Raw genomic sequence first — 12,677 nt, forward strand, 5'->3', positions numbered from 1 at the left:
TTCTCGTAAACCCATTGATAATCTTCTTATTGAGATTAATTTTCTTTTTGATCAAGCAGAAGAATTGGTGGCCTCAAGCAAACTGATTCACGAAGAAGATACTCTTATCGACGAAGGTCTTGCATCTCATATTTCCTGTGTAGTTGAAGATTTAGAGAGTTATAACATTATTCCGGTGACTGAAATCAATTTCTTCGGCAACCTGTATCTAGATTCAGTCGACAACTCTCTGACAGAAGTAGGTGGTGATTCAGGTGACCTAACTATAAGTCAAGTCTCCTCTTTTGACTTAAGTTTTGGTCTGGAGTACGTGGAGTTTGGGCTTGTTGGGAACTTTCTAGCATGTTGGAATTTATTTTATATGTGTGGTTTGATGGGCCTTTCTCACGTTACAAGAATGAGAAGTAAAAATGTAAAGGAAGCTAATATCACGTCAATGAATTTTCTGAGATTGTGCGGTAATTATTGGAGAATTTCAGACGACCTAGACGCCGGTAAAGTCAACTTCCGATCTGTCTGGAGTCAATGCTTTGGTGAAGTCAATGATTAGTCTGGTCAATGTCAAAGGTTGGATCAAGTCAATAATAGATCTGGTCAAGTCAACTTCAGGCCATGCTTTTAGAAATTCACAACTGTTGAAGAACTTATGCACTATTGGAATCTCGGCAAGACTTGATTTATATTTGTTCTTGCCGAAATTGAATGTCCTAAACTCTTTGTATTTTAAGAAGTATGGTACGCTTTGCATATTCACCTTGGTGAGTGGTTTTGGTTTGTGGCTTTACTGCATTGGATGTACACCGAGTATCAAAATTCAACTGCATTTATACTTATTTGAGCTTGAGGATAAGGGTTAGAACTGTCGTACTTTTGTGACAACCCATTTAATATAACTAGTCTGCATGATAAGGAGTGTGACGGTTTAGGTCAAGTTCAGAAAATTGTTCTTGTTCTTATCAATATTCAAATAACCTCTCATATGCTAGCAATCATTAGAATTGTTGCTTCTAAACAGGTGAAACTAGATTTTTATTTGTTCGCTGGGGTTTGGATGAGCTTAACTTCGATGGCTCTTTTGAAGTATGGAATAAATTGTACATTTATGATGGGAGATGAGGTTTCTTGTTTGGGATATTTCATAGACTGGTTTGGCATTGGCTTTAGTAAGGGGAGTAGTCTATCCTGCTTAGTTATGCATTTTCCTGTTTCTTTAATTTCTAAAATAAACCTTGAAAGAATCAGTGTTATTTCTTCTCGGTCTAGTAGTAAGATTATTTTGTCATGGTTTGAGGCTGGTCTTTGGAACCAGGTGAAAGTTCAGTGGCTTATGCTTCATTTTTTCGTGCCGAGTGTTCCTAAAGTATATCCTTCCCTGCATTTTCTTCGCTTGAGCAACTGGTATCTTATGCTGGAATTCGATTTACATTCTTATTGGATATACCTCGCTGGAAGACCTTTAAGCCGGTTTACACTTTCGAGGGCTTGGGATATCAGTATTTATATTTGGTATGGGTATAAGGAGGCTTCTATTGCTGAGTACAAGTGGCCTGGTTTGATGTATACAAGAAATGTTTTCTCTTCTCGGCGGTTTCTAGAGGATCTTTTAATTATATTCTTCCTCTCCAATCAGTCTATTATTTTAAACTCTTTGGATGCTTGGATGGAATTAAACTTGCACATCTTCTGGGTATACCTCGACATAAGACCTTTAAACCATTTTACTCCTTCGGTGAGGGCTTGGGAAGTAAGTACATATAACTGGTGTAAGTGTAGAATGTATTCTATTGATGGTCATAAAGGGATTGCTTGGATGTGGAAGGAGTATGTGTTTGAAGTTATTGGATTTTATCTTAGCTACTTGTTCTTTGGTAACTGCAACATTGTGATTCTTTCATCAATTTCTCTTGGGGCTAATTTGTTGATGTTTATGTTCTTAGGTGCAATTCTTTGGATTTACAACATTATTATTACCTATATTATTATTGCTATCATTCTTCTGTTGAGAAGCGTGATAAATTTTCTTTAAGCCAGAACTCCTCGAAGGGCTTGGGACCGATGTGTTGTACGTCGTTTACTCTGTATGCAAGTTCTTGTTACCCTCAAGTCGGACCGGCATTTACCTATCTTGATAGAATTATCGTGTAGTTTGGTTTGTTTTCCTACAGTTGGTTTGTAGTGCTGACAACTTGTTTGGTCGTGGATGAAGCCTCTTTAGTCCTTGATGATATTCCCTCTTGTGTTGTTGCATCCTGGAACAGTAACACCTATATATTTATTTCCCTTTGTTGTCTATTATACTTTCTTATGTTGTCCTTGCCATTTGGCTTGTCTATCTGTACCAGTCTTGTTCTCCTGCTCGACTATCCCCAACAGTTGAGGTAGATTGTTTTCCTTTTTGAAGGCCTTTGCTTATTAAAAAAAAAAACTCCATATCTTCGAATATTTCAGATTTGGTTGTATTTTTTCTTCTTCTTGTTTCAATCATAATAATCAAGATCGAAAAACTAGAAGATGAAATCTTATCAGGTGTATCTTGTTCGATTTTTATGTTCTTGTGTTGATCTATGTTCTTGTTCTTACCGATTAGTTCATGTTGATATACAACTTCTTTTATTTGATTTTTAGGTTTTGATTTTTCGTTTGAATTCAATTTTTAAAGATCAGAGAAGAAGAACAAAACATGATTCGTTTTTTGAATCAATCGATTTCTCCTTTGAATCTAGGTAATTTTTGTGTATAAAATTTTCTTTTTAAGGTTTATTTACAACGTAAATTTGTTTTTGATAAATTTTTGTTACAAATGTTCTTATTCATGTTGTTGTTTTTGTCGATATTCTTACTGATACAAAGTGAAGTAGCAGGAAAAGATACTCGAAGTAAATCAATCAAACCAATTTCGAGTCTGAGAAAAGATGAAAGGAATTAAAAAATGAATCGAATGATGAGATATCATGTTACTTCTAATCCGATTATTAGGGTTTCTTCTTCTTTGATTATAAACAATGTATAAAACAAAGTTTAAAAAATGTTCTAGTCTGATTTTTGGGGTTTCTTTGTTGTTTGAAAAGATGTTGTAAATGTTGGTTTGTATTGATGTTACAGATGCCAATGAAAAACCTAATGTTACATATGTAAGTGTAACTTCTGGTTATATATTGTATATGCATATTTTTGACTTGTTCATGAGTAGCTTAAAGTTACATATGCAAGAAATGCATAGTGTAGCTTCTGTTTACACATTGTATATGCTTTGGATTCAGGATACACATGTTATGAAAATGCTTAGAGAAATATGATCCCATAGATGCATATATATATGTAATTTGATGTTACATATGCCAAAATAGCTTGTGTACTCTGAAGTTACGCATTCATATGCATCTGTAAAGTAATGTTACACACCGCATTATAGCATGATTGATGTTGTGTAATTGATAAGCACACAACATATTGATTATGTTGTTTTGTTGTGTGGTGTGAACGACGCGATATTGGATTTGGTGAAATAGATAAATCCAATTGGGTTAACTACAAGAGCGAAAAAGTATCTTTAAAAAGTACATTCCGGAAAGCTAGTAATGTTGTATTGAAAGGAATGAAAAAATTGGTAACTTATTTCAGAAGAATTGAGTTGAACAATGAACGAATGTGAAGAAACGATTCGATTTCACAAGATTTGAATTCATTTTTGAATTTCATAAAGAAAGAATCATCGGTGGGATTAGATAGAGAGAAGAGACTTGATCTGAAGTTCAGTTTTTTGTTTTTGTTAAACAAAGAAATACTAACATATATACTGGAGGTTATTTTTTATATTAAAAAACTGATGACGTCACCCTTTTGTGAAAATTCAAAATTTAGCCCCAACATTAAAAATTGTGAGTCTAGAAATAACAAAATCTGAAAATATGAGTTTGATAGTGAAGGATCCATTTTGTGAAGTTTTTTAATATTAAATCCATATAGTACAAAGTTTACAATAGTTTTCTCTTGAAAAAAAACCAACTTTACTGGTTCATCTTTTTTCCTTTGGCCTTAGGCATTCACGTGTTATCTATATCTCCAAATTAACACGTCATTAGTGAATGACAACGTGTTCTATCACTAACATACTTTTACGAATCTTTTTTGGGTATATTAATTAAATATCCCTAGTTTTGACACCCAACAAATATACCCTTATACAACAATAAATACCCCTATCATTTAAAAACCTTATCCATTAATAAATAGATTACCTTAATACCCTCATTTATAATTATTTTCATTTATAAACCTTATCCTTATCCATTAACAATTTTTTTTCTTATTTTAAAACCACTACCACCACCACCATTCCACCACTACCAACATCGCCACCACCACCACTTACTAACTACAACCACCACTAATATTTCACCATCGCCACTAATATTTCACCACCTCCACCACCATTATCATTGTTGCCACCGCCGCCGCTGTTTCAACCACCACCGCCGTTAAAATTTGGCGTCAACAACCGAAGTTGATCCAAAAAATAAAAGTTCAAAAATAACTTTACTAATACATATTCCAGTTCTTTTCTTGTGTCAACAATCAAAGTTGATCCCAGTGAATGGGTCAACAACGAAAGTTGATCTCTTTAAGTGGGATCAACAATGGAAGTTGATCCACAAAAAATGAGATCAACATATTTATATAAGTATGTTTCTATAAAAACCAATAAACCTGGAATCTGCAAACTGACATATCCTTAAGAAACACAAAAATAAAATTCATAAAAACAAACCAGAATGTATGTCGTTACAAAACATAACAAACAACTCCAAACCAAAAAAGCATATAAAAAAGAAAGAAACATCCAAAAAGTATGAAACCTAATCGTTAAGCACTTTCGTTCTAGAGCAGTGAATCAAAAAATCTCAAATCCAAATCGTTATCTGACAATTGCAAAATATAACCTCTGGAATAACCATCTATGGACTGCAACAACCAAAGTTTGATACAAGATGACATATATGAATGAGTGAATTTGGCGTGAGTCGAACATCCATCGTCTGACTTGGAATCAGTCATGCTACCATTGCACCACAAACTCAACATTTTGAAAAATTTACATCTATAAAAATCAAAGCATTTAAACTACAGGCATAATTATACTAATCCAAGGAAATGTTGTCAACAACAGTAGTTGATCCCATAAAAATGGAGTAAACAACAGGAGTGGATCCCTTTTGTTGAATCCCAATAATAGTTGATCTCATAAAAATGATATCAACAGTAGGAGTTGATCCCATAAATTATTAATATCATGCATTGTTGGTGATTTCAGAACCTGATACATGCATAATCCCCAATGTAGTAGTTCCCATATATGCTCGTGAAGCTAAAATAGTTGCAAAATAAGTCAATATCCATTGTTGATTCCAACATCCCAACAAAAGCCACCAATATGAAGAGAGGCAGTACCTAAACCACAAAAAACGAAATCCATAAGCACACTAGTCTTTATAATGTTGATGTAAGAGAGGCAATACACAATATGAAGAGCATTTTAGGTACTCGTACTACAAAGTATCTAATTTTTTTAACAAACATGATTTAAACTACAAGCATGACTATACTAATGATGTGAACAATATGAATTAATTCATAAATGGGATCAACAATAGTAGTTGATCCCATAAAAATGGTGTCAACAACATGAGTTGATCCCAAAAGTGGTGTCAGCAACAGTAGTTGATACCTTAAAAAATACGCCACCACCCTCACTACTACAATAAAAACCACCACCATCACCTGCAATGCAACAAACATCCACCACCACCGTTGTAACAACACCTTCCACCACCACCACCATAACAACAACAACAACAATAACAATACCCAATGCTTCTATCACCATCAGCACCACCAAACTCACTAGTACAAACTAACTATCATTTGCTTGTTTCAGAAATGAATTATAATCAAGAGCTCAATTAAAATCAAAATAAACGAAGAAATCATGTTGAGTCAACACCAAAAAAATCAAAACCAAGATCGAAGTATCTTTTAATTTTTTATGATGACTGAATCTTCAGATCCACTTATTGATAAATTCTGTAAAAAATTTTTTTTACGTGAAATTGAAATCTAAAATCAGATCGACCTATATCCTAAATCTTAGATAATTTAAGAAGATGAACTTTTAATTTCTGCGTCTCATCTTATGAAGATGCAAAGAAGATTTCTCTTTTGTTCTTCAACGTTGATACGTACCTCGCCAATTTCGATCTGTTAGAAATCAAATACAAAAGACTTTAACAAGTTCTGTTTGAAATGCACCATTAATGTAAAGATCTTAAACACGCTGGAAATCGAAATCATCAAAGGGGTAGATTGATTGAGGTGGTTGGTGCGGAGATGGTGGCGAAGACGACGAAGATGGTGGTAGAGGTGGTGATGGTGGTAGGCTGAAAGAGGAGGAGAGCGAAAAGAAAGACTCTTTTCGGATTTGAAATATAATGGAGGAAACAATTGAGTTTCCTTTTTGTCTTCGTTAATACATAAAAGGTCATTTATGGAATGATAAAGAAAATCAATTTCCTTCGAAAACACGGGAGGATATAATTATAATGATGCAAGGGTATTTGTGAAACGTGTGAGAAGGAGTGTCATTTATAAAATTTCCACATCTTTCTTAGCCGTAAGTGTTTACGCTTAGATTGGCCAACAACGTATTACAGCCAACAATGGTCTCAAAATCACTGTGAAATGGATATCTATCCGGATGTTCCCATTTCTTACTCCATGTGCTGTTAGTAACTTGGTATGCAATTAATCCCTGAGATCCTTTATTGCACACATTTCTATCAAGAAGCTTACATATATTCTCATAGTTGACGACCAAATTAGTATATGTCGTACTTATCCATCTTATCCACCCGATGATATCATGAAACCATCAATATACATAGTAGTCGTTCCAAATCTTGGGGATAATTCTAGGACGTCGTACTGGAGGGAATTGCCATTCACCTTCATGTCTGATGCCACTACCCATTTTGACCATTTAACCTCCAATTCTTGTAATCTTGGGTTTTATGCGCATATCCGGAAAACAACCAAAAATAGAAAGTGAGTACTAATAAAATAATAAAAATAGTAATTCCTACTAGGAATTACAGATTGGTCCTATATTGGTGGCCATGTTTGTGGAAGGTCCATCCGCTAAAGCTAGTTTAATTGGTGGTCTAGAAAACTCTAAAATTTTGGACATAAAGCTTTATTCCAGGATCCAAAACATGTGCAGGTTCTAGGAACGAATTTTCTAAATGTCAAAAACAACCTTCTGAATACTATAGGTTAGATCTTATTTATTTTCTTTTCAATTTCCATCAGACAAGAGAGCTCCGGCGATTTTCTTTTTCTAGTATCAATTTTTATCTCAAAAACTAGGGTTTTGAGCACAATACGTAGAAATCGAGATTGAGTTTTAAATTTCAGTGATTTTTCATTGTTTATCTTTAGTTTAAGAATTAGGTTTTTAGTTAGAAGAATTACAGATGATGAAAAAAGGGGAACTGGTCCAGAAGATGCATGGTTATCATTTACGAAGAGAAGAATAAAACAATTGATGATGAAAGAAGTAGAAGAAGATATAGATTCGTCATTTTTGGGTTTTTGTTGTAACTTTTGAAACCAAACAATAAAATAATTAAGATCAAGTCGATTATATAACTTTCAAGGTATGTTTAACTTGTTAAGTTTCAATTAATGATTTAGATTATGAGTCCGAGTTATTTGAGCAATGGCGATATTTTTCAATTTTAGTTTTACAGAAAAAATGAATCATGGATAAATGGTGAAGGTGGTGGTTTTACTGGACCTTACAAGCAGTTCATGATCAAGAGATATAAACATCTTTTAGACTTGTACGTTCGACATATTTTGTAATTGTTGATGGTGGATTTTTGACCAAGGTCATATTCGTAAAATCACTTAGGAAATTATGCATCTCTGTTCAGAATCGGAGTCATAAGACATTCAAGTATTCACCTTCTGCAAGAGAAGTGAATTGCAGTCCCATAATAATATATGTCGGCGATGTTAGGGTTTCTGAGGCAGAGGCTTTCAATGTTCCATATATTTTATACTGAGAAATTAAATATCCCTTTCAATATGTGCAATGCATTTGAAAGATGTCTGGCGTCATAACCATGCCCAGAATAAACATGATATTGATCACATCATATCTGAATCAATTAAATGCTCCTAGACACATTGCATGCTAGTATAAAGCACTAATTAATTCTAATTGCAGTGTTCATTGGTTGAATTCCTAGAATTAATACACAAATATTCACTTATTCAGGATCCATGGATTTTCTCATCTGAATTCCATGTAGCATTAATGAATATTTATCTCATGGGAATAAGAGGCACCCCTAAGTAAGCCCCGAGCAAAGGACGCGGGTACCTTTAATAACAATGCTCAAAAGAGCATCCAAAAACATGGAAGTTTGATCAAATAAGGAAAGGGAAGAGAAACCATGAGGGGGGGGGGGGGGGGACATGGCTAGTCGTCCGGCCATGCCATTGGTTTTCGCCGTCCCTCCCCTCTTTTTACTTTATTTTATTATTAAAAACGGGCCACCTAGCTCAGCTGGTCATCCCCGTTCTACAGAGGTTTCATACGCTTCAGGAGGTACCAGGTTCGAGTCCCCGATGGCGCAATATTACAGAGTTTGACATGGATAATCACAACCCCCTATCCTCTTCGGCTCCCTTGTCTTAGTTACTCATGAGGCTCGCTGGTAGGCTAGCACGACAACCTGTTCAACTAATGTAGCAGTACACTGTTGGAGCTTAAATAGTTAGGCTTCCATCTAATTAATTTAATAATACTCTTTATTATTATTTAGGGTTTCCTCTTTCAAGGATTCCTCTTTTTATCAAAACTCCTTAGTTTCTATATCTTACTCCATGAACCATATGGTTAGCAAAGCAAGTGGTCCCGCAACCACTATATCTTTCTACCATAAGAAGTATTAAAATAATATTATTTTAATATTTTTAATGGTTGGTCTTTCAACCAAAATAAAGAGTTTTAGTTAAAATCATATTCTTCATAAAAGAACCAAATAATGCTCGATGGACTATCAGAAAATACCAAATTTCTCAAGATTGGTCTGCGGACAGCATGGCGACACCATGACCGGTCATGGTCGGCCTTTTCTCTTGTAAAATCCGGTTCCTCCTCCTTTAATGATTTTTTTCATAATTAATCATCCAAAGTCCCCTTTTGGTTCAAACTCTTTCCTGCAACAAGGAAGATGATACATTCGCCATCAGATGGTCCCATGACCACCAAAGGCCGTTTCTACACCCCTTTTGGTCGGTCCCTCTTCTCTTCATAATTAGGTTTTACTATCTATTGCTCAGTCAAGCACCATTTTAATAATGAATCACATTTTCACTAACTGCTCTGCAAATCACTTTGGTGGCTTAGTAGAGCATCTAGACACTACATGGTCGGTTCATTATCTCATGTAACGGTCCCTGTCTCAACCATTGATTGATTCTCAGTCAATCATCCATTGGTCATCCATTAATTAAAATTTTGGTTTTGAACCTAATGCTCTGTCTAGCATAATTTTGAACAGGTACAAACACCAATAGTTTTTATGTTGATCCAGCAATCAACATTTAATTAATAATCTAATATTCGGTCATCTACCAATATTTTATTAATATTGTATTGATTCAACTATCAATTGCTCTGCAAAGCAATATTTCTCATGTTGATTCAGCTATCAACATTCGAGAATTTCATATTGATTTAGCTATTAGTATTTTTTTTGGTTCATCAACCAACATTTGATTCGTTAGTTGACTATTATTTTAATATTTTAATATCTCCTTGTCATTAGACTAACTCATGATACATGGATCGAAATGAACCTTTTATGATCATTTAGCAATGATTATTTTCATACGACTACCTATCAAGTGCTCAAAGCACCAACATAATGGTTTATGATCGATCCAACAATCTCATTAACCAGTGTTCATTGATCCAAGTCATTTAAATATCATTACTACTTCAGCTAGCAATGATATGTCACGGTCATCAGTGACCTAATTCAACGTCCATGGTCCATAAAGTATGTTGCTGTTCAAGAAAGCACTGCATGGTTCATCCATCATGACCTTGAACCATGAACTATTCAGTTCATTGATTAAGACTCATAGTCTTAGGTCAAAGATTGATCGCACATAAAAATACGTCCACAAAGCAGAAATTCACATGAGACGTCAATTCATGTCACATGGGGGGATATCACTAGGGTTTTGGTATGTCTACCTACAGCACGTGTGATGTGAGGCATATCCACGATGACAAATGTGAGTAAGTCATGTTGACAGTTAAGGAATAAATGAAATAGTGGATGGCCAATCAACCAAGTCTTCCACACAAAGTGGAAGCGGTTTTTGCATGTTCTCCCACTTCCCCATTTTTCCACTTCCTTCAACTGTCACCACTTACAGGAGATCGATGTGCTGCAATAAATAGGTTTCTCAACCTATGATTTGATAACATAACTAAACAACGACATTCAAATAAAACTCATCACTATCAATTATCAAACACTTACAGAGAATTTCTCTTATCTGCACAGAAAATTTCTCTTCAAAGCAGTTCAACACATCACATCATCAATCGATCAATCTACATTGATCTCCACACATTCTCAGCTTCCCTCCCTACAGACCGACCCTTCTCCTCCTCTTGTGACCAAATGAAACCTGAAACGTCCATTATCTTGGTTTAGGCCAGGGTACTACATATTAGTCTCTCTAACTCAAAGTACTCCCTGGAGAACATTTGTTTAAAGGTTCAGACGATTTGTTTCATCAAGCACTTGGCCCTCCACCACTTTTTACTAAAAAACCAACAGGTCATTTTTACCCACAAATAAATTAGCAACTACAATGGGAGATTAATTAATCTCTCGGTGGCAAGTTCAGTTTCTCAAAAATGGTCGGTCTCAGATCTGGTTCAACTACCAATCCCAATACCGAGGGTTCAACACCCAATCTCAACATTGCAAGTTCCAATGGTACTGCTAATACCACTCCTCCTACCAAAAAATCCACGACAGGCATTACCACTACTCCTCCCAGTTCCAGTACTCCAGTCATTACTCATGTCAATACTGGCACTACCAACAATCGTCTCTCCGGTCGAATCCATAAAGAAGTCAGGAACAATCCGCCTACCATAGATGTTCTTACGCGAACACAAGAAACTCTTTCCAAGACTCAAGAGGACACGGTTGCACCATAGAAAGATATCTCACCTACCTGAAGACTCTGACATATTAACTGAAGGATGGCCGATGCCGCGAAAAAGGGAAAGTTAAAGAAACTCCCTCAGTTGGTGATCCTGAAGTTACCAACGTATGGTTGGTCTGGTGGTTCATGGGTTAGTGAGCGACCGTAAGGTCGTGGGATCGACTCTCCGCGCATATACTTTCCTTTTTCTCTCCGTAAGTGCTTTAATTTTTTATTTTTTTGATATAGGCAGGTGAAGGTACATGAAATTCTTTTTTCTCTCTCCTAAATTTTTCCCTCTCTAGCGAAAACTTTAGGTTTTTTCAAACTTTTACGATTTTCAATTTTGCTCGATCATGTTTTGGTGATTCGATATGGGGGATCAACCGGATCCTTCCCAAACAAAGCCTCTAACTTATGCTGAAAAACTTCAAGGGAAAAACTCGATGCCATCGATATCTTTGGATTTGAGTAAGCTACCAAACCCTACGGTTAAAGATGGGAAGCCGGCTGTGGTAATCCCGGTTGATTACTATGAGGAGGGTTGCGAAGTTTGGAGATTTAGTCTCATTGGGAGACTTGATTTCAAAGAAAGATTTGGAATCACAATGGCAGCTTGGTAATGATCGTGTTCATTTCATCCCCATGGTTAGAGGTTTCTTCATTATCAAGTTATTATCACAAGAAGATAAAAATAAGATTTTTGAGGTCGAGGCTTGGATTGTTGATCAACAGAAGCTTAGTCTTTTGGAATGGTACCCTAGTTTTGATCCACAAAAATAGAAAACATCTCATGGTACAGTGTGGGTGAAATTTCCTGGTTTACCTATGGAGTTTTGGCTGGAGAAAATTTTGTTGGCAATGGCAAAAACATTAGGGACGCCCATTGTAGTGGATAAGCGTACCTTGGCCCATGAATATGGTTATTACGCGTCAGTTATGATTGACATCAATTTGATGAACTAGATACAAGTTCTATTCATGTAACAGTGAGTGGATTGGATTTTTGGCAGAAATTCGATATACATAAGAGGCCTAAATTATGCACGAACTGTAAAATCATTGGACACAATGATGGGGAATGCAGATAGAAGAATAATTCTGCTAATCAACAACATGGTAATGCTCGTCCTAATAGAAGTGATAATCAATAGATACGTGCTGGTGAGAATAGCCGGCAACTGTGCTCTGGTGAGGGTACTTCTAGTGGTAATGCAAACGCTGGCCAGGATTGGCAGGTTGCACATCGCAAGAAAGGAAATACTACGCCACAAATTCCCGTGGTTCCTGAAGTTCGAAATAAGTTGGAAGAGGTTGTTAACTTGGAGTATGCTGCTCAACTGGTGAAAGCTAGGCAGTTGGAGAATGCTACGACAAAG

At 35.7% G+C, this 12,677-nt stretch overlaps 1 long non-coding RNA gene across 1 annotated transcript; it reads right to left on the reverse strand.

The window, feature by feature from the left end:
• Positions 1-4,737: 4,737 nt before the first annotated feature.
• On the reverse strand, positions 4,738-6,503 carry LOC113285615. The gene is made up of 2 exons (XR_003328795.1): positions 5,726-6,503; positions 4,738-5,448 (listed from the first exon to the last, which is right to left on the reverse strand). It is a non-coding gene; the product is annotated as an uncharacterized LOC113285615 (long non-coding RNA).
• Positions 6,504-12,677: the final 6,174 nt, after the last annotated feature.

This window comes from Papaver somniferum, chromosome 6 (assembly GCF_003573695.1).
Source record: "Papaver somniferum cultivar HN1 chromosome 6, ASM357369v1, whole genome shotgun sequence".
In the NCBI taxonomy this organism is placed as follows: domain Eukaryota; kingdom Viridiplantae; phylum Streptophyta; class Magnoliopsida; order Ranunculales; family Papaveraceae; genus Papaver; species Papaver somniferum.